The sequence below is a fragment of the Balaenoptera physalus genome, assembly GCF_965194825.1.
Source record: "Balaenoptera physalus genome assembly, chromosome: 1".
NCBI classification, from domain to species: Eukaryota; Metazoa; Chordata; class Mammalia; order Artiodactyla; family Balaenopteridae; genus Balaenoptera; species Balaenoptera physalus.
The window spans coordinates 178918881-178946401 of record NC_138882.1 but is presented as its reverse complement, the minus strand read 5'-3'; the positions used below and the strand labels follow the sequence as shown (position 1 = coordinate 178946401).

Here is a 27521-nt window from a genome sequence, read left to right as displayed (position 1 = left end):
TACACAGCTTTTTTGTACCAACAACTTTTTAGAAGTGTCCGTGTCTGTTTTGCGTAAAAGGAGGAAGCCCAGGTTCTGAGAGGTTAAGCTGTTTAAGAGTGTAATAGATTATAGGTCTGGCAAATTGAGCTCTTCCCTGGGAGCGCCCTGCCTGGGGACCCATGTCGTTCTGCTTGGACTTCATTCTTTCACATCTCTCAAACTGGGACTATTGGTTCTTCCTTGGAATCGAATCCAAATCTTTGTAGGCTTGTGGAGATTTAATTACAGCCTCAACTGAAAATTTTCTCTACTTGGCTAAATCATCAAACTTCTGCCACACCCCACTTCCTAATTTAGACGTTGTTTTTATTTTTATTTTTTATTTTTAACATCTTCATTGGAGTATAATTGCTTTACAATGGTGTGTTAGTTTCTGCTGTATCACAAAGTGAATCAGCTGTACGTATACATATATCCCCATATCCCCTCCCTCTTGCGTCTCCCTCCCACCCTCTCTATCCCACGCCTCTAGGTGGTCACAAAGCACGTAGCTGATCTCCCTGTGCTATGCGGCTGCTTCCCACTAGCTATCTGTTTTACATTTGGTAGTGTATATATGTCCATGCCACTCTCTCACTTCTTCCCAGCTTACCCTTCCCCCTCTCCGTGTTCTCAAGTCAGTTCTCTACGTCTGCATCTTTATTCCTGTCCTGCCCCTAGGTTCTTCAGAACCATTTTTTTTTTTTAGATTCCATATATATGTGTTAGCATACGGTATTTGTTTTTCTCTTTCTGACTTACTTCACTCTGCTCTGTATGAGAGACTCTAGGTTCATCCACCTCACTACAGATAGTTCAATTTCGTTTATTTTTATGGCTGAGTAATATTCCATTGTATATATGTGCCATATCTTTTTTATCCATTCATCTGTCTATGGACACTTAGGTTGCTTCCATGTCCTGGCTATTGTAAATAGTGCTGCAATGAACATTGTGGTACATGACTCTTTTTGAATTATGGTTTTCTCTGGGTATATGCCCAGTAGTGGGATTGCTGGGTCATATGGTAGTTCTGTTTTTAGTTTTTTAAGAAACCTCCATACTGCTCTCCATAGTGGCTGTATCAATTTACATTCCTTCCAACAGTGTAAGAGGGTTCCCTTTTCTCCACACCCTCTCCAGCATTTATTTTGTAGACTTTTTGATGATGACCATTCTGACCGGTGTGAGGTGATACCTCATTGTAGTTTTGATTTGTATATCTCTGATGATTAATGATGTTGAGCATCCTTTCATGTGTTTGTTGGCAATCTGTATATCTTCTTTGGAGACATGTCTATTTAGTAGACGTTGTTCTTTTATAAGAGTTGTTCCCAAACCTAACTATTCATCACTAGTTTAACTAACAAATAGATTCAGAACACCCATGCTTGCATGCATACATTTGTTGAATCATTCAGTATTTGTCGAGCACCTAGAATATACTAGCGATGATTCAAATCCCTGAAAATACAGTGGTGAACAAGATCAATGTAATCTCTGCCCTTCCATGGAATTTAAATTCTGTAGGGGCTTGGACAGGTGGCATACAGGTAAACAAAGATAATTTCATATATAGCTGTCATTGCATCATAATAATAAAATTAGTAGTTAATATTTATTGAGTGATTCCTGTGTGCCAAGGACTTCACTGTGTGCTTTATTTCCATGGCTTATCTTTTAATCCTCACACCAACACTATGACATAGGTAGTATTAATATTCCCATTTTAAAGATGAGGAAACAGAGTCAGGAGAGATGACCAAGGTTACATAGCTAATGCATAAGGGAGCTGGGATCTGAACCTAAACTGATCACACTAACCACCCTGAATTATTCCATCTGTTTGTTATCTTTCCTACTAACTTGGGAGGTCTTGAAGGGCAGGGACCACACTTCACCTCTTCTTGTATCAGCTGCTAGCCAGTGCCCACAACCTGGTATTTGGTAAATAGTAAATAAATCCAGACCATTCACTGAACAAATATTTGAGTGTCTGCTATTTACCAGGCACCACTGTGGCTATGATTATCAGGGTGAAACATGGACCCAAAACCGAGTGTCTTAACACAGTAAAGAGGTAACAAAGTTACTCCAGATTGTGGCAACAGCTATAAAGCAAACGAAACAGTGTTGACCTGGGAGACCACCTATTATTACCAGGATAGCCCCCAAAGACCTCTCTTCTGGGTAGTTTAAGCTGAAACTTGTTGAGTGACCAGGATCCAGTCCAAAGGAAGGGAAAGGGGAGAGAATTGGAGAGGAAGAACTTTTCGGTAGGTTCAGAGACTGTGAGCTGGCAAGAACTTGGAGAGTTACAGAACTGAAAGAAGCCAGTGAATGTGTTGTGTTTCACAGTCTTGTGCTCTGAGTCCCGGCCCCGTACCCAGCTTTACTGCTGATAGAGCTGCGTGCTCTTGGGCCAGTTACAGGTTATTGTCTAATTTGTCAAATGTGGATAATGGTACCTTCTCAAAGGATTGTTGTGTGTTTTCTTTTTGTTACACACATATTGCTGAATTCCAATTAGAGAAAACTAACAAAATTTGACCCCAAATGGAAACTTACTTAAGTAAGTGATAAATAATAACAAAAATTCAGAAGTATGTTACAGATGAGGGGGTGTGTGTGGGGGCGGTGTGTGCATGGGTATATGTGTGTGTGTTTCTATCTTTGGGGGGAGGAGAACAGATCTTATTTTTCTCTTAATGTTTTGTTAAGAGAGGAACTTTTCCAAATAGGATTTAATTTTTTAAACAAAGTTATACAACTGTCTATGGAGAGCGTTTTTCATCATTTTAGTGTTTTAAGCTTGAAACTATTTGCGTTCCTTCATTCTAAGAAAATGATAGGCTTCTTCTAGTTGGTAGTAATTTTAGAATTTGTTTGCAAATGATTTGGGGTTTCCTCTAAAAGTTTTGAAAATAATGTTGCATACTTTAAGCAGAATGTTGCATGCTTTAAAGCAGGTAGACTTTTTGAATAGGTAGAAATAAATGATGATGTTTGGGCTCATGAACGTGAAAAATTACAGAGGCAGTAATAAATTGAGCAAACCATATAGGAAGGTCAGCAGTGTCAAGTTTTGTTTTAAACTGTATCCAGTAACCATATTGCACGTGTCATCAGAAGATGTAATTCAGCCCAGCAAATGGAGCAAGGAACTGGACGGAGAGTGGCATGTTAATTCAATGTTAACCAACAAGCCCTGAATTAAATTGCTATTTTAGGTTTGGGTGGGACCTTCACATTTAAAGTATTGCAGTTTTACTCTATGATTTGGGTCTGTTGGATTCCAGTAAAGAGTAGGTGGTAACACTAGCTTTGAAGGATAATATAAAACTGCAGGAAGAGCCAGGGCATACCAATTTGTTTTTCAATCTATTTTATTTCAGTTCAAAGCATCATTGCAGACAGGCAGCGCAGGGAAACAAGCCACACTTTGGCAATACTCACCTGCTTTTGGAGATTGAGGAAGACTGGGTATAACCAAAGTGTGGCTTATTTTCCTGGACTATCTATCTGCAAAGGTGCTTTGAACTGAAATAAAACAGATTGAAAAACAAATTGGTATGCCCTGTTGCCTCATACTGAGTATTTACATTACCCTTCTGGAGTACTGCCTGTACCAGCACCCTGGGGGGAAGCGGTGACCCTTCAGCCTCTTTCAACTCTTCAAGAGAGTGAGCTCTTTGATTTTCACAAGGAAACTGAATTGGGATATATTGTTTTCTGGATCTCCAATAGCCTGCCTTCTAAAGCCATCATCTTGATAATGTGGAGAAAGCAAGCTATAACCAAATAGAGGAAAGAATTAAATATTAAGGCATTTAAATTCAGAGATGAGGTTGTCACTTTCTTTAAGTCATGCAGAGGGTGCGGTATTTCATTTGCAGAGAGTGTGCAGTTGTAAGACTCCTACAGCTCTCAAGGGAGAGAAAGGTAGGGAAAGAAAGCTATCTTTCCTTACATTTCCCTAATGTTTTTATTTAACTCCATATCCTCAAAATCATGACATCAAGTATTTCATTTCCATAGATAAAGTAAATATGTTATTGCTGATCCACATCAGCTTGTTAGTCTGGGGTAAATGGTCAAGTTGCAAGGGATCCATGAATCCTTTGAATTTGCCTGCAGATTTGTGTGAATGCCATTTTTTTTTCTGGGAAGAGAGCCCATTACAGGCATAGCTTGGAGATATGGCGGGTTCAGTTCCAGACCACTGCAGTAAAGTGAATATTGTAATAAAGCGAGTCACATAGAAAATACTTTATTGCTAAAAAATGCTAACCATCATCTGACAATGCATGGTTGCCACAAACCTTCAATTTGTAAAAATTGTGCACTGTCTTCAAAGCACAATAAAATGGTATTTTATGGTATGCTTGTACTGCAGTCAGGTCTCAGAGGGGTCCTTGACCCTTCAAAAGGTACAGAGCCAACAATGAACATGTAACACCACTGAACCGAAACAGTGAGGAGAATCCCCCTAAAACTAGTACTTTCTATTGCTCTGGGACCTTGACCTCAAAGATGTAAAAGTATCTTTTCTTGCTTTGTTTCCTGTCTAAACTGGTCAAAGATAGTTGAATGTTTGTGTATAATATAGGCATTCACCCAATGAGGTGCTTCAGGGATACCTTAGAGATCATTGTCATTATTTTACATGAGACTGGTGAAATGGGGACATGTTGTCTCGACAACCTGGTTAGCAGATGAACGTATTTGTTTCTTCTGACAGGTGAAAGGAAGAGTAGTAGAAGCCCAGTACTTTGGCTCTAGGCATCAGCTTTTTGCAGATGGAGTCAGTTCCTCAGGGTTAGGAAAGTAGGGTTAAAAGGGAGAGAGGAGGAGAGGGATAGATTCAAGGAAGCAGAGACAGGAGGCGAGGATGCTTCCCCTGCATTTGTCCTGGAGACCCTCTGTGTCTGTGACAGTAGAGCTGCTATTTTGAAACCAAACTTATCTCAGAACTTGTCTAATATTAGGACCTCTGAAAAAGTCAGTTTGTGATGTAATTTCTGGTTTTATTAGTACCCGAAAGGAAAAAAAAAAAGGAAGGAAATATCTTTTAAATCTTTATGTTAGGATATTTTGTAAAAATGGGATCTCAATAGAAAATGGCTTAGGCCAGAGTTTGGCCCGTGTTGTGTTTACCAATTAGTTGCTTACATTTAAACATGAGAGATTTTACATCTGTCTGACCCCTGAAGGTGTTTGCATGAGTGACTTCTGCTATAAGCTCTAGAATCTGGTTCTGGGACATACAATAGGGCATGTTTTATGAAGGAAAGGGCCCAACTAGGTTGAGGGAGATTAGAAACAAAGGATTATAAGTGTGAATAATAGCTTTTGAGGCTCCAAATACTGGTTACTTGACTTTTTTTTTTTAATATAAAAAACAAAAATGAGGGCTTCCCTGGTGGCGCAGTGGTTGAGAGTCTGCCTGCCAATGCAGGGGACACGGGTTCCAGCCCTGGTCTGGGAAGATCCCACATGCCGCGGAGCAACTGGGCCCGTGAGCCATAATTACTGAGCCTGCGCGTCTGGAGCCTGTGCTCCTCAACAAGAGAGGCCGCTATGGTGAGAGGCGCGCGCACTGCGATGAAGAGTGGCCCCCGCTTGCCGCAACTAGAGAGAGCCCTCGCACAGAAACGAAGACCCAACACAACCATAAATAAATAAATTAAAAAAAAAAAATGAACAGTATATGATTCTATTTCTGACTGTGAGAAAATTTTACAAGAGGTCATCTAACTCTGCAGTTTCATCTGTTTCTCAGCTTTCTAGGACTGTGGCCTGACAGTTGGGTCTTCCTTCTTGACTCCCTTAGCTCCCTGCCCCAACTAGGGGCTCTGGCAGCAGTGAACTTAGCAGTTTTCTTCCATCCGGTACTTCTCTTGGGTTCCTGGTCTCAGGGGATGGCACCACGGAGCTGCCAGAGGCAGAAACCCGGGAGTCATCCAGTGTTCTTTCCCTTCTCTCAACTCTCCACCCCCTTCCATTCCCCACCCACAATGGCACACATTTTTTAGACTGCAAGCCTGTTGATGTCCCCTTTCTCTTTTGGCTAAAGCCACTGTAATCTCTTGTCTTGGATTACTGCGGCAGCAGTCTGTAGCTGGCCAGCCAGCTTTCCACCTTTGTTCCGATCCAGTCTGTTTTGTGCACTGTTGCCAGTGATCTTTATAAAGCACAGATCGGAACACCTTACTCTCCAGGCTGAAACTCCAAGATGGCTTGCCTGCCCTCTGTGTGGTTCCTTGGCATGGCTTGGGCTGCCCTCAAGCCCTGGCTGTGCCCACCTCAAGCCTGAACTCTTAGCGCTTTCTCCACTCCCCTCTTACCCTTCTACTTGAGCGTCAGTCATTGACACTCAGTGGGCAACATGGAACTTCACCCTTCCTGGACCGTGGGCCATGCTCTGGGGCTTTCGGGCTGTTCCTTCTCTCTGGATTTCCCTGGCCATGTTATTAACCAGGCAAGTAGCAATGCTGCTGTCTGTCCTGACCATTAGATTACTGAACGTTGTTTTCGTTTTCTATGTGGTTCCTTTTGTCCTTAGAATATATGCTATTTGAGTTGTATAGTCAAACACTGTCCTAAAGTCACTTCATGTAATTATTTTCTCTTATGTGGTTATGCCACCAACTTGATAAACAGACCCATTTGTTTTAAAACTTAAGAATTGATTTTAAAAATCTAATTTTGTTTTTTTAACTATGAAAACCATTTACATGTTTCCAAGATCAAAACTATACAACAAGGTATATTCATAGAAGTTTTTATTTCATGCCTGACCCTTCTTTTCTGTTTCTCTTGAATCTTGCTGCCAGAGTTTTGGGGTTTTGTCAGTTTGTTAGGTAAGAAATAACATTTCAGTATAGTTTAATTTTGTTTTCTCCTTTTGTGAGTTACAGAATATCTGCCCAATGTCTGTGGTATAAGTTACAAAAATATTTTTTCCAGTTTGTCACATGCCTGACTTTACATATGTAGTGTTATTGCTATACAAAAGTTTTACATCTTTACATAGTCATAATGATCAGTCTTTACAGTGTATTACTTTAGATTTTGAGTCAGAGTCTGGAAGTTTGTGCCACTCTCAACTTATGAGGAATTCATTAATGTTTTCTTCTAGTACATATATGGTTTCACTTTTTTTTTTTCTTTTTTTTTAGTATCTAAGACTGATCCATTTGGAATTTATCTTGGCATTTGGTTTGAGGAAGGATCCAATTTTATCTTTTTTCCAGTGGCCAGCCAGGTGTCCCAGCACTACTTATTAAAAGCTCTTATCTTTTCTCCACTGATTTGAGATGCTTTCTTTAGCAGATACTAAACTCCTATGTGCATTTGGGTTTCCTACTGGATTTTCTGTTTTGTTCCATTGATTGTCAATTCATATGCCATTACAAAACTATCTTAATTTTAGAGGCTTTGTAATTTGTTTTACTGTCCGGAGGGGCTAGTTTTTTCATATTGCTCCTTTTCAGAGTTTTCCTGGCTGTGTTGCTTGTTTATTCTGCCATATGAGCTTTGTAATAAATTTGTCTAATTTCCGGATGAAACAACTTGATGGTATTTTTATTGAGATTATGTTAAATTTATAAATTAGCTTAGGGAGAACTGACATCTTTATGATGTTGAATATTTCTATCCAAGATCACGGTCTGTCTTTCCATTTGCTCAAGGCTACTTTTGTGATTTTTCAAGAGTATTTTATGTTTTTCCTTATATAAAGTTTGTTTGCTTCTTGCTCAGTTTATTAGACTTTCATTCTTAACTTTTTAAAAAAATAAATAATTCCTTTAAGAATCCCTCCAGAACTTCTCAGAGAAGTGATATACACCCACATACTCAAAAATTTTTGCATATCGTTTCTGGTGGTTCATAGATACCCTCCTCCAAAAGCCCATCCCATTATATTGTCCCCTCAAAACCCCTTCTGTTGTCTGTCTTCCTCTCTTTCCCATTCTCAGTACCTAGCTCTGTGTCCTGCATACTGTAGGCAGTCAGTACATATTTGTTGAATGGAATGAATAAAGCAGTAAGGGGAAAAGCAAAGTGAATAAAAGAGTGAGAAGCCTATAAGAGCTATATTTGGGAAGGTTTTCCTTGCACAGTTGTTCCTAAGTCTGCAGTCTGTAGCCTTAATTCACTGATTCATAGCATTTTGCTCTCCTCCTTATCCCCATCCCAGAACTTAAAAAATACCATGTTGATAATAATAGTTAGCATTTAATGAACACCTAAAAAGTGCCAGGCACTGTACTAAGTGTTTTACACAATTTCTTGTAATCCTCACAGCAACTAAGCAATAGATACTATTATCCCCATTTAAAAAATTGTTATGGAAATTTCAAACATAAAAGTGAGAATAGCATTATGAGCTCCCATATACATGTTCACTCATTTTGCACTTGAGAAAACAGGTTTTGAAAGATTAAGTAACTCAAGGTTACAGAGCTAAAGTCAGGTGTAGAACCCAACTCTTTTTAGCTCCTTATTAAGATTGTTTTTAAAATTTTAAACTCCAGCTGGCCAGGGAAAAGCAGAAGCAAGGGAGATGGTCAAGAGCTACTCTTCTAAACTTTAACTGGTAGTAGTATTATATTAGTCTTCCCTTCTAATTCACATCACAAATATTTCCCTCACTTCTACTGTTTGCAAACAGTAATCCCTCCTCTCTCTCCCTCTTTATTGCTTCTCTTATGTTCTCTGCTTTTGCTCTGCCTTCCCTTTATCTAGTTTTATTAGTGCAATCTGATCTTAGTTCATTTTTAAAGGCCTGTCACTGTTTTGAGTACCCAGCTCCTAGCATGCTGTTGGGAACATAGTAAGAACTTATAAATTTAAACAACAGTGAAACTTGCTGCTCTTATTCATTTAGCCCATAGGTTTGGTACGGTACTATAACTTCTGAATGATGCTCAGAAGCCCTGGCAGTCATTAAATTTGACCACCTAGACACAAGCTGCTCTTATAGCTGGTACTCTGCTGTCAACTGCCCTCAGTTCCGGTCAGATTTAAACCAGAGGGAGACTTTCTAAGGTCAAAGTCCAAGACAGCAGAATAATTGGCCCCTAGAGTTCTGGATTTTTTTTTTCCTGGGCAGCAGAAAATGAAGATTTCCATGTATTTCTTTGAACATTTTTGAGCAAATACTATGGTATCCCATAGGCTCTTTCCAAACGTTAAAGACAATAGAGAAGTTATCCTCTTTTGCTTTTTTTTTTTTTTTAATGTTAGTTCCTTAAGTTAACCTTCTTGTCATAATCCCTGGTGATGGATGGGAGAAAGATAGAGATGAAAATAATTCCCACTTCTTCAAAGGCAAGAGAAAAAGCTTACAGTACTAAGGGGAGAGGAGAATGGAGTTCATGTATGAAATATACACAGAAGTGTCCTGAAGGCTGGGTGATCTGAGTAGGGTAATAGGACAGTCTCACAGGAAGTTGGGGCTTCATAGACTCTTCAGTGCTTCTGCTGCTTAACCAGAATGTAGAAGAAAGAGAAAAACAAATACAGTATGCTAACGCATATCTATATGGAATCTAAGGGAAAAAAAAAAAAGTCATGAAGAACCTAGTGGTAAGACAGACGGGAATAAAGACACAGACCTACTAGAGAATGGACTTGAGGATATGGGGAGGGGGAAGGGTAAGCTGTGACAAAGTGAGAGAGTGGCACGGACATATATACACTACCAAACGTAAAATAGATAGCTAGTGGGAAGCAACCGCATAGCACAGGGAGATCAGCTACGTGCTTTGTGACCACCTAGAGGGGTGGGATAGAGAGGGTGGGAGGGAGACGCAAGAGGGAGGGGATATGGGGATATATGTATACGTACAGCTGATTCACTTTGTGATACAGCAGAAATTAACACACCATTGTAAAGCAATTATACTCCAATAAAGATGTTAAAAAAAAAAAAAAGAAAAGAAGGATTTTAAGCTGAAAGTGGTCTCTTCTTCCCAGCTGTGCCATAAACTCCTTGAGAGCAGGGAGTTTGCTGATTTCTTCTCTGTGTAGTTCCAAGCCAGTTAAGGCCATTTGGCTGAGCTCAGTAAAGATCTGCTGGACAGACAAGCACACACTGTCCACTGACTAGGCTGGGAAATGGGTCTTGGAGCTTTGCTGGGACGGCATGGGCTCCACATCCCCCAGTGGCACTGTTACCAGCTGTATGGCCTTGGACAAGTCAGGGGGCCAGAGTAATGTGTGTACGGTGCCTCATATAGCGGGGAATAAGTAGGCTCTCAATCAAGGTCATCTGTTCTTCCTTAAAAACTACTTCATTTACTGTGTATCTTTGCACTGCCTCTGAACAGAGAAGTTACCAAAAAAGCAGGAGAAAGACTCAAGGATCAGGAGCTTCACTGCTTTTTAAATTCTTAAGCTTGGGCAATATCCAGTGGTGAAGGTTCCGGCTCCAGAGTCAGACAGCATGGGTTCATTTACTGACTGTGCTGCTCACTGGCTTTATGATTTGGGGCAAGTCATTTAATCTCTCTAGGTCTCCACTTTCTCAGTTAAAGTGGAGTTAATAATAGTAACTACCTCCCAGGTTTTGCAAAAATTATATAAGAGCACCCGTGCAAAATGCTTGTCACAGTGTCGGGGACATAATAAATCTTCATAGAATGTTAGCTCCCATTGTTAGGTTGCTGCCTTAACCCTTCCAAACTATGTCTTTCTTTTCCCCCTTTCCATAATGTCTTCCTCATTGCTTTCCACTTAAAAGGTATATATCCGAGTCATAGTTAACAGAAGAGTCTGATTTCTGTTATCAGTGAACTGGAAGATCTTAAAACACTTCTCAGGGCCTCGGTTTCTTCATCTACAAATGAGGGAATTGGAGCAGGTGATTTCAAAAGTTCTTTGTATCTCCTATTAATTTTCAGTGAGTTAAAGGCTTTGTGTGAAATCTCTCACATTATATAGTCCAGCATGCTGTTATGAGAGGCCTAACCCTCTCCCTTTCCTAGCTTGACTCAGCTGTGAAACTAGCAATGTGATTGTCTATAAATTCTTTTTAAAAAATCATGTAATATTTGACATACAGTATATAGAAGATACATATGTAACTTATATAAGTGATGAGGCAGAGTGATTAAAAACAAGTATATCGGACTTCCCTGGTGGTCAGTGGTTAAGAATCCGCCTGCCAATGCAGGGAACATGGGTTGGATCCCTGATCCGGGAAGATCCCACATGCTGCAGAGCAGCTAAGCCTGTGCGCCACAACTACTGAGCCTGCGCTCTAGAGCCTGCGAGCCACAACTCCTGAGCCCGTGTGCCACAACTACTGAAGCCCACGCACCTAGAGCCCGTGCTCCACAATGAGAAGCCTGCGCACTGCAACAAAAAGTAGTCCCCTCTCGCTGCAACTAGAGAAAGCCTATGTGCAGCAACAAAGACCCAACGCAGCCATAAATAAATAAATATTTAAAAAAACGAAAAACAGTTTATCTGTGAACTGGTCACACGGCCCGAAACTGTGAAAACAAATATTTTGGCAGGTGTATTTTTATGCTTCCTTTTAACATTTAATGAATATTTACAATGTTATAGGAAATGCCCTTCATGTGCATTGACTCACTAACAGAGGCTTATTAATGCTTACAACTACCCCATGAGATAAAGCTAATATTATCCCCATTTTACATATGAGGAAACTGAGGCCCAGAGAGATAAGCAACTTGCCTAAAGTTGTATAGCTGGTAAGAGAGGCAGAGCTGTGATTCACCCACGGGCGAGCTGTCTCTACAGCCTGTGCCCTAAACCTTTACTGTTAAGCACACAGCCTCCGGAGTCACAAGGCCTGTTCTGGTATTCTTCAGTTTCTTGAGCTCTTTACTTTTACATTAGATGGGTATCTTTGATTTTGGAATTTGCTACTGTGTGGTTGAGATTTATTCGCCCCTGAAGAAAAGTGTATTATAATCAGATTGGTGAAAACTCAGAACTCATCCACATTTTCAGGTCAGGACAAAAGTGTCAGTGATGAAGCCAAGGGTCTTTTGTAGCACCTAAGAGGTTGAATGTGAAAGCACTGAAGTGATGATTGCTTGTTGAGAGTCTTGACTGCAGGATGGAAGAGTCGGCATTAGGTGCAGTGCAGTCACAATCCCCAGCCACTCATTAGATGAATATGTTGCTCAGGAGATTTTGCAGTTTGGCCTGTGAAGAGTCATCGGTGATGAACTACTGGACCAGAGCAGCATGGCCTGGAAAGGCAGGGGAAAGGCAGATAAGTCTCTCAAAGCCTCCTTCCATCATAATAGCCTTGAAAAATTGTTTGTTTCTATGAATTAGACAAAAGGTAAGACAACACAAGCTGTTTGTTATGCCAAACAGTTTGATGTTTTGCCTCATTGTTTTGAACACCTCAAAAGAAGAGTTTCATTAGAGATTGAGAGAATCTGGAAAAAGAAATTAGTTGAATGTAATGGTTATTATAGGCTTATCAAGAATCAGATGCTAGCTGCCAGTTTTGAGACGTGAAAAACAACCTTTCTAGTGGTCCTTAATCTCCTGTCTCTACCTCCTTGAGAATATGGTGGTGAGGTGGTGGCAGTGATGATCATGATGACGATGACGCTGATGCTGATGCCGGCAGCTAGCAGCTCATTAGTTTACTGAGCACTTGCTGTGTCCCCAGCATATGATGCTGGTGCTTTAGCTGTGTTTATTCATTTAATCTTCCAGCAACCCAGTGAGAGAGGTACTATTATTACCCCTATTTTGTAGATGAGGAAACTATGCCCCGTGGAGTTTAGGCGATTTTCCCAAGGTCACGCTTTGTAATTGGGCATTCAAGCTTCACACTCAGGTAGTCTGGCTTTAGCTCCAGTCTTTAACCACTGAGCTACACTGCTGCTCATGACCTGTCTCCCAGAAAGTGTGCAGTTGAATAACACTGTGTGTCCAGTAACTTAAAGAGCATTATAGATGCCTCTTCCCCTTCCCAGTCCATGGACTTGGGTTCAGACCCCACCCTAGAGTTATGTAAATTCCTTGTGGGCAGAGATTATATCTTATTTAACTTTGCTTGGTACATGGTAGGAGCGAAATAAATGTCTAATGAGCATATGGTATGTTGCAAATGACACTAGCTTTGAAGCCAGACAAACCTACCTGGGTTTTTTAATTTGCAGGTTATAAAAATAATGCATGTTTACTGTAGAAAAAATTTGAAATATATGAAGAAGAAAATAAGTCCCCCATAGTGATACTACCTAGGGATAACCACTATTAGCATTTTAATATATTTTCTGTTTTTTTCAATGTAAATGTATATATGCATGTACATATATTTTTAAACCAAGTTGGAATTATATATACAGTTGCATCCTGTTTTTTTTTTCCTTTTAGTATGTTGAGAGCATTTCACCACATTATTAAACATCTTCAAGAGCCTAATTAAAAATTTTTTATTTAGATATAATTCACATACTATATACAATTTACTGTTTTAAAGTGTACAATTCAAAGTCTGTGTAACTATCACCACTTTCTAATTCTAGATCATTTTCATCACTCCAAAAAAAAACCCCATACCCATTAGCATTCACTCCCTAATCCTCTTCCCAACATCTAGCAATCACTAATCTTTCTGTCTCTATGGATTTGCCTATTCTAGACATTTTATATAAAGGGGATCATACCCTATGTGGCCTTTTGTGTCTGGCTTCTTTAACTTAGCATGTTTTCAAGGTTTACCCATGTTTGTAGCACTATCATTATTCCATTCCTTTTTATGACTGAATAATATTCCATTGTATGGATAAACACAATTTTGTTTGTCCATTTATCAGTTGATGGACGCTTGAGTTGTTTCCACTTTTTGCCTGTTATGTATAATGCTGGCAGTGAACATTAATGTACAAGTTTTTGTGTAGACATATGTTTTCATTTCTCTTGGGTATATACCTAGGAGTGGAATTGCTGGGTCTGTATTTAACTTTTTGAGGAACTGACAAACTATTTTTCACAGTGGGGCTACCGTTTTACATTCCCACCAGCGACATATAGGATTTTCAGTTTCTCCACATCCTCAGCAATGCTTGTACTTTTTGTGTGTTTGTTTGATTTATTATAGCATCCTAGTAGGTGTGGAGTGATATCTCATTGTGGTTTTGATCTGCATTTCCCAGTGACTACTGATGTTGAGCATTTTTCATGTGCTTATTTGCCATTTTTTATATCTTCTTTGGAGAGATATCTGTGCAGATCCTTTGCCCATTTTAAAATTGGTATATTTGTCCTTTTATTGTTGAGTTGTAAGAGTTCTGAATACCTTATTCTGATATACTGTGTTTATATATTCTGGATACCAGACCCTTATCAGTTATATGATTTGTGAATATTTGTTCCCATTTTGTGGATTGTCTTTTTACTTTCATGATAGTGTCCTTTGATACACAGAAGTTTTTAAATTTGATGAAGTCCAATTTATTTTTTTTCCTTTGGTTACTTGTGCTGTAGGTACCATATAGAAAGCCTGATTTTTAATGGCTACATGATATTCTATAATATGTCTGTATACCATGTTTACTTTAAAAATCTCATACATCTAAGTTTCCAGTTTTTTACCATTAAATCTATTGCTCTGAATACAGTGTGCATAAATATTTTATTATATCTCTAATTATTATTTCTTTATTGATAGATACTTAGAAGTGGGTCTGAAGGAATAAACATTAACAATTTTTTTTCTTCTAATATCATAGGATTCTCATTCTTTTTTTAATCTGTAATTATACAACTGATATATATTACAGATATATTCTGTAAAACACATCCTGGTAAAACATTCAAACAGTGCACGTAAAGTATATCCTCCTCAGTACCCCCAAATTCTCATGTCCCTCTCCAAGGACATTTTTTATACCTCTAGATGAGCAGATTACTTACTAGATTACTTCCCTGAATGATTTTTACCAGTTTACACTCCCATCAGCACTGTGTAGGTACCTCATTGCTCCCTTCCCTGCCTTATTAATGCACATATTATTTTTATCATAATAGCTAACACTTATTGAGCATTTACTGTTGACAGGCACTTTGCTAAAACATTTAAGATGCATTATCTCATTTCATCTTCGCACCAAAACTGTAAAGACGTTAAGGCTCACGGTGATTAAAGTGACCTGCCCAGGGTCACTGAGTAAATGTCCAAGTTAGGCTTCAAACCAAAGTCTGCTAAATCAGAGTCCATGGTCTAAAACCACTGCTTCCCAATGAAATATTGTCATTGAAAACTTCTCCAATTTGCTTGCCCCTAAATAGTATTAATGTTTTAATTTGTATTTCTTTATTCATCAGGGTGAACTTTTTATTGGATTATTGACTGTTTATTTCTTTTATGAATTATCTGTTTTTCTTTGTCCATTAAAAAAATTTAAATGTTAATTTTTTTCTTATTTTTGTATCATCTTTCTACTCTAATATTAACTGCTTATTTTTCACTTCATATGACATGAAGTGTTCACTGGTTTATCATTTATCTTTTAATTTTGTTAGTGGTGGTTTTTGGGGAAGTTTTCATTTATATGTAGTCAAATCTATTGATCACTTGTAAATTTATTGTTTCCTTTATGCATAGAAAGGCATTCTCCATCCTGACCTTAGTTAAGTTATTCATGAATATATTATCTTTTAAATATCTTAAATCGTTACTTAAATTGTTTTTTTTTTTTTTTTTTGATGTGGACCATTTTTAAAGTCTTTATTGAGTTTGTTACAATATTGCTTCTGTTTTGTGTTTTGGTTTTTTGGCTGGGAGGCATGTGGGATCTTAGCTCCCCAACCAGGGATCAAACCATACCCTCTGCACTGGAAGGCGAAATCTTAACCACTGGGCCGCCAGGGAAGTCCCTTGTTTTTGTTAAGTCACAAACCTCCCTTATAGTTCTACTAATGACAGTGGATTGGGAAATTTGCAATCATATATTCCCTGAGATACTTTTGGGCAGTTTTATGGCTTGAGGATAATTATTTTCTCATTGAAAGATCTATCAATGACTGATATTTAATCAACATTCAAAGAAAAAGATAGTAAACCATATAACACGCCTGGTGCTAGTGGCTGCCAGTCTGTCAGATACATAGGAAGCCCTCCCCACTGAGGGCCTGTTGTATATACTTAGGAGTTTGGTACTTTGGTTCAGGTGCTAGCTTGAAAGGCCAGAAACCTGGGTCCTGGGTCTGGCCCTACCATTGCCTAGATACGTGACTTGCCATGTCACTGAATTTCTTTCAGTTTCTTCATCTGGAAAATGAGTGGGCTGAATTACATAGTCTCTACAGATAATTCTAGTTGCAAAATTCTCTGATTTTTATTATCCTTCTGATCAGGAATCATTCATGTTTGTGATTGATAAATAATTTTTTTTTTTTAAGTTTTAGTGATCTGTGGCAGAGTGGCCTGAAGGAATGCAGAGTAATAGGTGGAAGAAGTGCATGGGAGGAAGGAAGGAGGAGGTGAGCGGACCAAGGGAGAAGGAGTAAGGACTGAATCTGGTACAGTGGTGTCAGGCAGATGACCCAGATGGAAGTTAGAAGGTGGATAAGTTCGTAGTTGAGCGCTTCATTGGGCTTAGGCTCCTTGAAGGAGGAATAGTTCTGATCTGCTGTGGATAGAGGTTTGGAGCACCGGAAGAAAAGCCTGAGGGCGGGAGCAACCAGAGGGCACTCCTTACATTCTGAGAGACTGAAAAATTAGCATGTGGTCAGTGCTATTAGTTAGGTGCACAAGGTCACCTCAAAGACAAAGCTAAGTTTAACTGTATCAGAAGAGAGGCTGGAGCCGCAGAAGAGTCCAGGAACTTGGTATTGGAAGGGACAAGACAGAATGTCAGTTGGCAGTGCCCATGCAGTGGACATTGACCCTCAGACTCTACCTGCCCAGTCTGGGGCCCAAGCATTTGCTTCCATGGCAAAGACAGATGCACCAGGCCACCACTGAATGTTGAGAGATGTAGTCTCTTCTGTGATTCCTAAAAGACTTTCTGATTATACTTGACCTTGCCGCTGGGATTTTTTCACAGATGACTGCAGAGAGTAGGCATATTTTACTAATAAATGAACTAATAAATTGACTTTCTGATTTATATTTCTTCTCTTTTACAATAAGTTTAGACAGTACTATCCAAACTCCCCAAGTCTGATTAATTTTGAGACTTTTACAGGATAGGGTGTTTGTATCTACGAGGTTGATAACCAAACTAGACCTTTGGTAAATTAAGTTCAAGCCGTCGAGGGAAGTCTCTTGCCAGTCTCTTCCTGGCAAGCCAGCTGGCCTGTTCCAATAGCACTGTTTCCCAGATACGCATTTCCATCCATCTTTTAGCAGAGACCAGCAAAAGACATGGCATCTCAAATGCAGGTGATCCTGTCAGGGCATCTAGCCGCACATCTCTGTCTGTGAGAGGAGTTGAGGAATGATAGCACTGAGCCCAGAAATCCTCTCAAGACTAAGGTAGTAATTAAGAACAGGGAGCCAGGTAGATCTGCATTTGAGCTTTGCTCTAACTTAATACCTGTATGGTCTTGGGCAAGTTGCATAACCTTTTTGGACATTAGTTTCCTCATCTGTGTATTAGGGATAATAATGGTGTCTACCTCATAGGGATGTTTGGGGAGTTAAGTGGGAAAATGTATGGACAGAGCTTAGAACAAATGCTGAACATCATTACCATCATAGAGTAGTTAATGACCTTGCCAAAGGCATTCAAGAGATTCAAGGATAGGAAAAAGAGCAGAGATCAGTGGATTGGGCAAAAAACGATGTTTTAATCACCTCCTCTTCACCTCGTTGATGAGGGAGGGATTCCTACCCTAGGGTTGTGGGGATGGCTAAGCACACAACATTGGACACTGGCAGATGAGACTGAAAGCAGTTTATACTCACAGCCCCAGAGGAGGACACAGAGGGTGTACTCAGGAGCAGAGTTAACAACCAGGGGCTGTGGGAGGCAGGCTTGTAGTATGAAGAAGGCGGGTGCTTTCTGGTTTATGCCAGAGGATGTGATTGGCTTGTTTGAATAATTTTGGGGGCTGGCAGGGAACTGAAACCCACTACCCAGGAATAAACAGGAACAGTGCCTGGCCCCTCTGATAAGGAGGATTGTTTGGCTAGGGGACCTTGTCCACGGGAGCAGAATGGGTACTGGAATTTGTGGTAAGGACATTTGAGGCCTTCTTGATTTTACCAGCTGTCAAGGCAGCACATAATATTAAGGCTTAATCTTTAGACTTTATACCACCAAAGAGAAGATAGGCCTTGAAATGCTGTTCGATACAGCTTTTAGGGGATCTGGGTATGGAACGCTATGGAACACAAGCAGAGTTGTTCTGTTCTGTGGGGGGAGACAGATGGGCGTAGTAGTTAGAATGGAAATGTCACAGGAGGTCATATATGGTGTCATGAGCCCAGATCTCTTCACTGTGTCCAGTTCAGCATACATTTATTGATTGGCTGTACCATCCTAGGACCTGCCAGGGCTTATCCAGGTTCAGTTGACCACTTTGGATCAGGAACAGTCTGACCTCCATTTACTTTGGCAGCAGCCAGGGAAGCTTGTCTAGCCCTGGAAGTCCGGGTTGCTGGAATGCATCCTAAAGGAGTGTTGGTTGGTGCCAGGCCACAGAGCTGGTTACCTAAGGCCTGGTTATTAGAATCCTCCGTATGTGGTAGGCTTTATTCTTAAAGCTGTTCTGACTGGAGCAAGGGCAGGTGCAAAAGGGAAGGCTTTGAGGATGACTTGGAACTTTTTAGAGGTGAAGCGTTGCTTAAAACATATTTGATAATAATTAGATGTGAAAAAATGTGATTTGAGAACAGGCGATGCTGTATAGTGCTTTGCTATTCAGAGAGGATTGCTTGGACTATCAACATCTGAGTCAACCCAGAGCTTATCAGAAATGCAGAATTCAGATCCCACTGCAGACCTCCTGGATCAGAATCTTTTCTTTGACAAGATCCCCAGGTGATTCTTATGCACACTAAAGTATGAGAAACTGTTCTAGTGGGTAGAAGGGCATGAGCTTTAAAGGCTCAGTTAGACTGGATTAAAATCTCAGTTCCTCAAAAAAAAAAAAATCTCAGTTCCTCTACTGATTTTGTATGTGATCTTGGGCCTGTTCCTTAACCCCTCCACTGTTGGGACTTAATTATAAATTGGGTTTAACTGTCTTGCTGGGTTATTAGTATTAAAGGGGGTAACATGTAAAATGTGCTTATTAGTAGCTCTTGTGATTATTTGATAAATAATATCTTTGATACAATATGAAAAGAGAGAGCAGGATACCATTACGGCTAACTCTCTTCACGAGACATGAATTGGTAATTGAGAAAAGTACAGTCTCCTGAGCCGATGGGCCAGTGGATGTGGTTGGCTCACTAAACAGTTCCCCTCAGGGTGAGACTGTAAGTGTACTTGTTAAGTAACCAAGAGTTGACAGCTATACTTCTTAATGGCTATTGAGCCCTTGGGAGGGAGAATAATCTGCAGAAGTGGTAGCTAAGTCTTGGCCTCCAGTGAGGCCTTCACATTATAGAGAAAAGAACTATGGCTTGAGAATTGAGACGTGGGCTAAGTTATGCCCCTCGTTAGCCCTGTGGCCCTTAACAAGCCATTTAACGTCCCTGAGCCTTAGTCTTCATCTGTAAAACAAAGGTAAATGGAAGGATGAGGTGTAAATCCCAGAATATAGCAAGGTATTATCCCTACTTGATATGTACCATAGAGCTCGGTAAGCAGCCTCCCAAATCCCCAAAGGTGACTCTTAGGCCGATTCAGCTGCTTTAGAATCTTCAGTACTGAAATTGTTCAGAGCTGTTCTGGCTACCTGGATTTCCCAATGACCAGAACGTACCTTAGGAAAGCACACAGGCCGTTCAGGTATTGCTACAAATCTCGAAGATTGGAACAGTAGTAGACTAGCATTTGGGATGGAATGATGATGATAGTGATGATAATAATATTAGAAACAACAGTGACAATACCTATAAAAAGGTGCTACCTGAACCCAGGAGTATCAAATACAAAAATCTGCATCCCTTACACTATATATATTGCTGCCTTTCAGGCCCGCAGGGTAAGAGAAGAAACCAAATGACAGCTGCTTTTGAACTTGAGCAATGTGGGCCTGCTAAAAGCTACGGTCACCCTTTTCTAACCTCACCAATCCTCCTTGCATTCTCAGAAATAATTGCTAGTGGTTCTCTTTTAACTTAGCTGATTCCTTAGATACGTTACATTTTAAATCATCTTTTTGTGTGTAGCACATGCCCCATTTCTTGTCTCTGAGTGTGTGATCTTTGCTCTGATTACTTGAGAGTGCCTGTTATTTCACCTGATTCTGGTTGTTTGTGAGATACTAAATAGCCATGGGGTTAAAGCTGACTCGGATCAAAGAGCAACTCAGCCTCTCAGGACCTCAGTTTCCTCTGTTAAAAAGGTGAGGGATTGGACTAAGGTCATTTGGTCATTCGACAAGAGTACGTGATAGATAAAGTAATGAACTTCTGTTTGCTGAAAGCAATGAATAGGGCTCTCCAAGGTCCCTTCCAGCTCTCTGGTTCCAGCAGAGCCCAGAAATCAAGAGAGAAGTAAAGATTATATTCTGGAGATAGGGATTATCAATAGCAACAGTAAAAACAAAACAAAACAAACTTTAAGCAGATAAGGTTGCATTGAGCCAGGCCATATGAGAGATGTCTCGGACTATGAGATAGATGTGCCCAGAGGAGAGTGCAGAATTGTTAGGAGAACTGGAATGGAGGACCCTTGATCAAGTATTAGGATGGCTTTTCTTTCTTGGGTATTGGGATATAGAAATCTAGGCAGATGTGTGTCCAACTTCTGCTCCTATGGAGCTTTATTTATTATTAGACAATATATATAGGATGCTTGTTCTTCCTTCCCATTGCTAGTCACTTTTCCCTATTAGACCATGCCATCTGTCACTGGAATACCTCTGCTTTAATTGTGCTGTATTTCAGAAGCTCCTCCCTCAAAGCAGGTTAAGTTCCTCTGCTCATTTTCTGGCCTCCCTAACCTAGACAGCCTAGTGTTCCACATTTCCTCTTACATGGGCATTTTTGGAGACCCACCCTAGCCAGCCCAGTGTCCATAATAATGATGGCAGCAACTTACTGGAGGGCTTTCCAGTGCCTTTCCAATGGGTCCAGTGCTAACTGCCTATGCACATACATGATTCCAGAGCACTCTCCCTCCCTTTTGACCCTTACCTGTTGAAATTGTACCTAACTTGCATTTACCAACTCCAGTCCTTCCCTTTTCCTTTCCACTCACTGGGATCAATCTGTTTTTTTCCCTTCTCTCTTCTTCCTTTCCCTCTTCTTGTCTCTTGTGGATTGAGTCCTTTTAAGACTTCTGTTTTCAGTCATTCCAGTTGAAATAAGTTGAGTCAGCTTTATTACAAGCTCTCTGTGAACAAGGACCTTGTTTTATACTTCACTTGGCTCCCACACAGCACCTAGCAGTGGGCTGAGTAATTGGTAGGCAATTGACCCATAAATAGTTGTTAGTTGACATATGTGTATTGCTGGCTGAAGACTTATGGGGAAATAAGTACAGTAAATTGGGGAATGGCAGGTCCAGTTCCTGAGGCCCAGAAAAGAGTCTCTTACCCTTCAGCAGTGGCAGCAAAGTCTTTTGTTTGAGTGTCTTGCTGAGGATATTGCCAGCAGTTGTGGATTTCAGAACATCTATTTAATTAACTGATGTGTATAAGAGACTGTAAGCCTTGAGTGTTACTTTCCTTCTTGTTCATCGAAGGGATTCCATGTTTCTTACCAGCTCTGACTTAAGTTCTCACTTGTGCTTTTTCTGGTTTTGGGGTTTTTTTTTTCCCCCTGTGAGTAACTGTTGTTTCTTTGTAACTTAAAGAATCCTCAAACTTTCAGATTCTTTTTGGAAGTAGACAAAATAAAAATTTAAATAAATAAATAAAATCTTTGTGCTTCTTTTAGAACACTGGCCTAGTTTCCACTTTGTGTTGAATTCCCATTTGTGTTTTGGGTCATTTTGCAGCACTTGGTTCAGCCAATTAAGTTTTTTCTTTCTAAGTATCTTTATTCTATATCAGTATAGTCTTTTCTTGAGGCTTTAATATTGTTGCTTTGAGGAACATCCATCTTTCTGGTGCTCTTTTGTTGCTTAAATGTTCTTCCCTTGGGACCTTTGACACTTTTCCCAAGCCTAGTGATTTCAGTTAAGTGCTTAATAACATAATTTAGGTTGCCTCTATACAGGAGTCTAGAAGACTTAAAGATTCCAACATGCTGTGTTCCACTGTAGTTTCTTAACTCTGAAAAGCACGCTTTCGTGACATTATATTTAGTGCTATGTTCTCTCCCCTCCATTTAACTTCCTTACAAAGGGAGTTAGGGGGAAACAGTAAAATATATGTTAGAGGCTTTTACATTTTAGTTGTGCGATCAACAAAGTGTAGTTTAGCCTCTATAGTACATTTCAGTAGCCCCCAAATCACTAATGTATCCCTCGTGATTATATATTAGATTTATTTAATAACAGTATTCTGTACCTGAAAGTGGTCTACAAAGATTATATAGTTTAACTGTTTATTTACAGGTAGGTACTTTAGCTGTCATGTCAGATGGCTAGTTTCAAAACTACTTAATGAGGAAAATTCAGTCTTTCTTGGTAATAATAACACAGCTAACACATATAGTATTTACTACGTGCTAGGCACTGTTTTAAGTGTAAACACACCTACACGTTAATTCTCTTATAAGTAGCATATGGCTGTTTTTTTTAAGAATCCAATCAGAGAATCTCTGCCATTTAACAGGAAAGTTTAATCTGCTTCTTTATTGTGATTACTATACATTTGGACTGATTTCTACTGTCTTAAGTTTTTTTCTATTTACCACGCTTTCTTTGCCTTTCTTTTCCCCCTTTTCCACTTGCTATTGTATTAATCACATTTTCTTAATTCCCTTTTATACCTCTTGTTTGCAAATATTTGTTCAGTTTCTGTTCCCTTATATCCTTACCTGTTAACATACATACTTTACTTAGGCTAAAAGCTAAAGTTAATCATTATTTTTGTCATCCCCTTGACTCTTAGAACATCCTAACTCTAGTTCTCCGTCTCTCATCTTCCATGTTCTTGTTGATTTTTAATTTCAGAGAGGCAATGGATTTTTAAGAATATAGACCTCAGAGCCAGACTGCCTGAGTTTGGAGCCCAGGTCTGCCACACACTAGTTGTGTGACCTTAGGTAAGTTATATAACCTCTCTGTGCCACATTTTCTTATATGTAAAATGGGGATGAGTACCTACTTCACAGGGTTGTTGAAAAGATTAAATGAGTTAATAGATGCAAAGCATTTAGAACAGTGCCTGGCACATAGTAAGCATTCAATAAGTGGTAGCTACTATGGTTGTCATTATTCTACTTTGTTTTTAACCTCCCCTTCCCATATCCATTTTAAAATAGCCAGTGCATTTTAAAACACATTTCTTAATTTCTTTTTTATTAAGATATAATTAACATACAGTTCAATGAATTCTATTTGAAGAGTTTTGACAAATATCTACTCTTCAACCACCATCCAAAATAAGGTACAGAACATTTCCATTCCCCGAGAAAGTTTCCTTGTGTTTCTTCCTGTTTAATTCCCTTCCCCCACACCACCCCACAACCTCCACAACCACTACAGTATCTGGTTGCTATCACTATAGATTAGTTTTGTCTGTATGTCTCTTTCCTGTAGATTTAGTCATATATATGTACCCTTTTGTGCCTGGCTTCTTTGACCTAACATACTGTTTTTAGGGTTTATCCATGTTGTTGCTTGTATTGATGGTTAATCTTTTATTATAAGAAACCTCCACACAGTTCTTCAAAGTAGTTGTACCATTTTGCACTTTCAGCAGTAATGTATGCAAGTTCTAGTCATTCCACATCCTCACCAGCATTTGGTATTATCAGTTTTTCTGATTTTAACTTTTCTAGTGGATACGTTTAGCAGTTTCTTTGCTTGCTACTTGCTATTTTTTCTTACATTCTATCCTTTCTTTCTGGTTCAAGTTCCTTCTTATAGTAATTCTTTCAGTGACAGTCTCTGAGCCTCTTATCTTTGTTTGAAGGTGATTTTATTTCAACTTGTATATAGATACATGGTTGATTGTTATTTTCCTTAATATTTGAAAACTGTTACTCCATTTTCTTCTGACATCTATTGTTATTAATGAGAAGTCTGTACCAGTCAAACCATCTTCTTTGATTAAGTAATAATCTTTTCTTTTGGTTTGCTTACAATTTCTTTTTCTCAGTGTTGTTGATACTTCAGAGTTTTTATTCTGAAGACTCATGTCTGACTTTAATCCTAGAACATTCTCAGATATTATATCTTCAAATTGCTTCTCCCACATGTTCTTCATTACCTCTATCCGGAACACCTATTTAGATGCATGTGAAACCTTCATATTCTGTTTTCCATGTCCTTTAACCTCTCTTTCATATTTCTGTTTTTTGGGGTTTTTTTTTTTTTTTTTTTTACCTCTCTGCTACCTTCTGAGTAATTTTCTCAGACTTCTTTTCCTAATCACTCATTTTCTCTTTAGCTGTATCTAATCTGTTTAATTCATTGATAGATGAATTTCAGTGACTTAACTTTTATTCCTAGAAGTTCTTTTGGCTCTTTTTCACATCTGCCTATTCTTTTTTCATATTATCTTTTTCTTTCATTATGGCTTCCCTTCATTTTGCCTGTTTATTAAAATGAAACAATTAATTTGTAGCATTTTTCATAGTATTCTATAATTTTTAGGGTTTTCAATTCTTGGAGATGCTATTTGTGCTCTTTCTTGCATCTTATGTCTTTCTGTTGTGGTGATTCATTTCCTCATGTGACTTTTTGTTTTTACTGTTTGCCTTTTGGGGGTGGCACAGGAATCCTCCTCATCTGAGACACTCTAGCATCTATCTTGTCAAGGCCCTTCTCGTTTGATTTTTTTTTCCTCCTTCACCTCCGACCCCTATTCCTATTTCCCTCCCCTTTATAGCACTTACTCTAATGTATTTGATAAAATGTCTTTTGCTACAATGTAGCTTTACCTTATTGTTATTCATTGTTTTGTTTTCCTGTTTTTAACTTACATAAATGGCATTATGCTCTAGATCTCATTCTGGTTGTTATTGTTTCACTCAACTGGGTATTTAAGATCTGTCCATGTTTCTGTCTGAATAGTCAGTTGTTACTTCTTTCTAATGCACTATATTCCATAGTATACATTCTGCATATTTACTTAAATTCTTTTTGTGACAGACATCTAAATTACGTCTCATTTCCCTGCTACCAAAAACAATGGCCCAGTGATCTTTCTGGCCATATGTCCTTATGAACCTATGTGAGAACTTTTCTGGGAAATGTACCCAGAAATATGATTCTTGGGCCACAAGGCATATATGCACAGAAAATTTCACTAAATATTACCAGAGTGTTTTTCCAGAATAGCTATATCAATTTATATGCCACCAGTTTTACTCTAGATTCAAATTTATATTCTACCACATGTTACTGTAAGACCTTAGAGAAATTACTTAACCTCTCTGGGCCTTAGTCTCCCCATCAGTAAAAGGGAATAATAACAGCATCTGCATCATCAGGTTGTTAAGAGAATGAAATGAGTTAATATATGTAAAGCATATTCCTGAATGTAATAAGCACTTCCTGAATATATAATAAATGTCATCTGCTTTTACTGCTATTGTAACAACTACTCTTACTTGTTAGCCAGTTAAGTGAGCTTCTCCTTCTCTGAATTGACTAGTTATGTCATTTGCCCATTTTTCTCCCCATTGGATTTTTTTCCCTAAGGTTTCCAGGAATTTCTTATGTATTCTAGATATTAACTCCTTGTTTTCTTTAAACTTTACAGATATCTCCTGGTTCTACCATTTGTCCATTGTCTGTTAATCATGTCTATAGACTAAAGAGTTCTTTGACAGAAACCTTTAATATCAGTATAATCATATTCATCTTTTTTTTTTAAGCTTTTGGGGCAATGTTTAAGAAGTTTCCCAACCCCTGCTTCAAAGATACCCTCTGACATTTTCTACTGTTAGCTTTTATAAATTTACCTTTCACATTCAGGTCTTCCTCATATGGTTTGTAATAGTGAGCTCATTTCTTTCTATGTTTTTCTTTTTTCCTGTGAGAGTCTCTGTGCCTTGGGTTTTGAAAGTATTCTGGTTTTTTCTCCTGCATGTCAAAGACCAATTTTTGTTAATTTCTCAGCCCAAGATTCTTATATGATATAATATATAAATTTGGATCCTTCACCTCTGTATGTCATAGGCCTACATTTTAGATTTCTTGTGGGTGCCTTTTCTTCTACTCAAGGCCCAGATAATTAGCAACTTTTATTCTGTTTCCCTGAACCAGTGAGCAGAGATTTTTCAGACTGCATATAAAGGAGGGATAGGTGTTTGAGGCTCTGGGCTTTGTGCAAGGGTCTCAGTTCCAACTCCCCCACCTTCTACCTGCCTGAAGCTATATTTCCAGTCTCCATGTGAACATTAATGCTTTCTCCTCCAAGCCTAGGGCCTGTACTGGAGTTTGAAACCCCTGTGGGCCATCATGGTCTCAACTCCCACTTTACTGTTTCAGCTTTGATTTTGATGTCACTTCCATTTCAGGTACCTGGGATTTCCTTTTTTTTTTTTGCTTTACTATATATATATATATTTTTTTTAATTTATTTTATTTTATTAGTTTTGGCTGCGTTAGGTCTTTGTTGCTGCCTGCGGGCTTTCTCTAGTTCTGGCGAGTGACTCTTCGTTGTGGTGCGCAGGCTTCTCATTGCAGTGACTTCTCTTGTTGCAGAGCACAGGCTCTAGGCACGTGGGCTTCAGTAGTTGTGGCTCACGGGCTCTAGAGCACAGGCTCAGTAGTTGTGGCGTACGGGCTTAGTGGCTCCACAGCATGTGGGATCTTCCCAGACCAGGGCTCGAACCCATGTCCCTTGCATTGGCAGGCGGATTCTTAACCACTGCGCCACCAGGGAAGCCCTAGCTTGACTATATATTTTTAAAACATTTTTGTTACATTTTATCCAGCATTTCTGTGTGTGAAGTGGGAGGAAAAGGTCCATTTACATCAGCTCAGTGTGCCATTTTGCCAAAAGTCTTTCCTTTAATTAGTATTCCTATTAATCTCAGTAAAATTTCAACTTTTAACTTTACCAGCTTACATTCATTAAGTAACCTTTGAATTTATTCTGCCTTAACTATCCCCATTCTCCTTTTATTGCTCAAGTTTATAATCATGTTTTTAGTATCTATATATTGGTAAACCACATAATTTTGTTCAGTTTTTTTTAACCTTGCTCAGTTGCTTATTCTGTTACAATTATTCTATTATTTTCTTATCTAATTTAGTTGTCAAGAAAAATATGAAGTAGCTCTGATCACAATCCTGTAGTTA

The 27521-nt window shown here is 39.1% G+C and overlaps 1 protein-coding gene and 1 long non-coding RNA gene across 6 annotated transcripts in view; one reads left to right on the top strand and one right to left on the bottom strand.

Moving 5' to 3' along the window:
* ZBTB40 (zinc finger and BTB domain containing 40) overlaps positions 1-27521 on the top strand; it is an 82881-nt gene that overhangs the window by 1161 nt on the left and 54199 nt on the right. For 4 of the 5 annotated variants that reach the window (XM_082448570.1, XM_082448569.1, XM_082448568.1 and 1 more), the window contains exon 2: positions 23217-23308. The exons of the other annotated variant lie outside the window; for it this stretch is intronic. The gene's annotated coding sequence lies outside the window, so the exon portion shown is untranslated. The remainder of the gene's footprint in view (positions 1-23216; positions 23309-27521) is intronic. 5 annotated transcript variants of the gene reach the window in all.
* LOC309655114 lies at positions 681-11366 on the bottom strand. The gene is made up of 2 exons (XR_014260626.1): positions 5694-11366; positions 681-5400 (listed from the first exon to the last, which is right to left on the bottom strand). It is a non-coding gene; the product is annotated as an uncharacterized lncRNA (long non-coding RNA).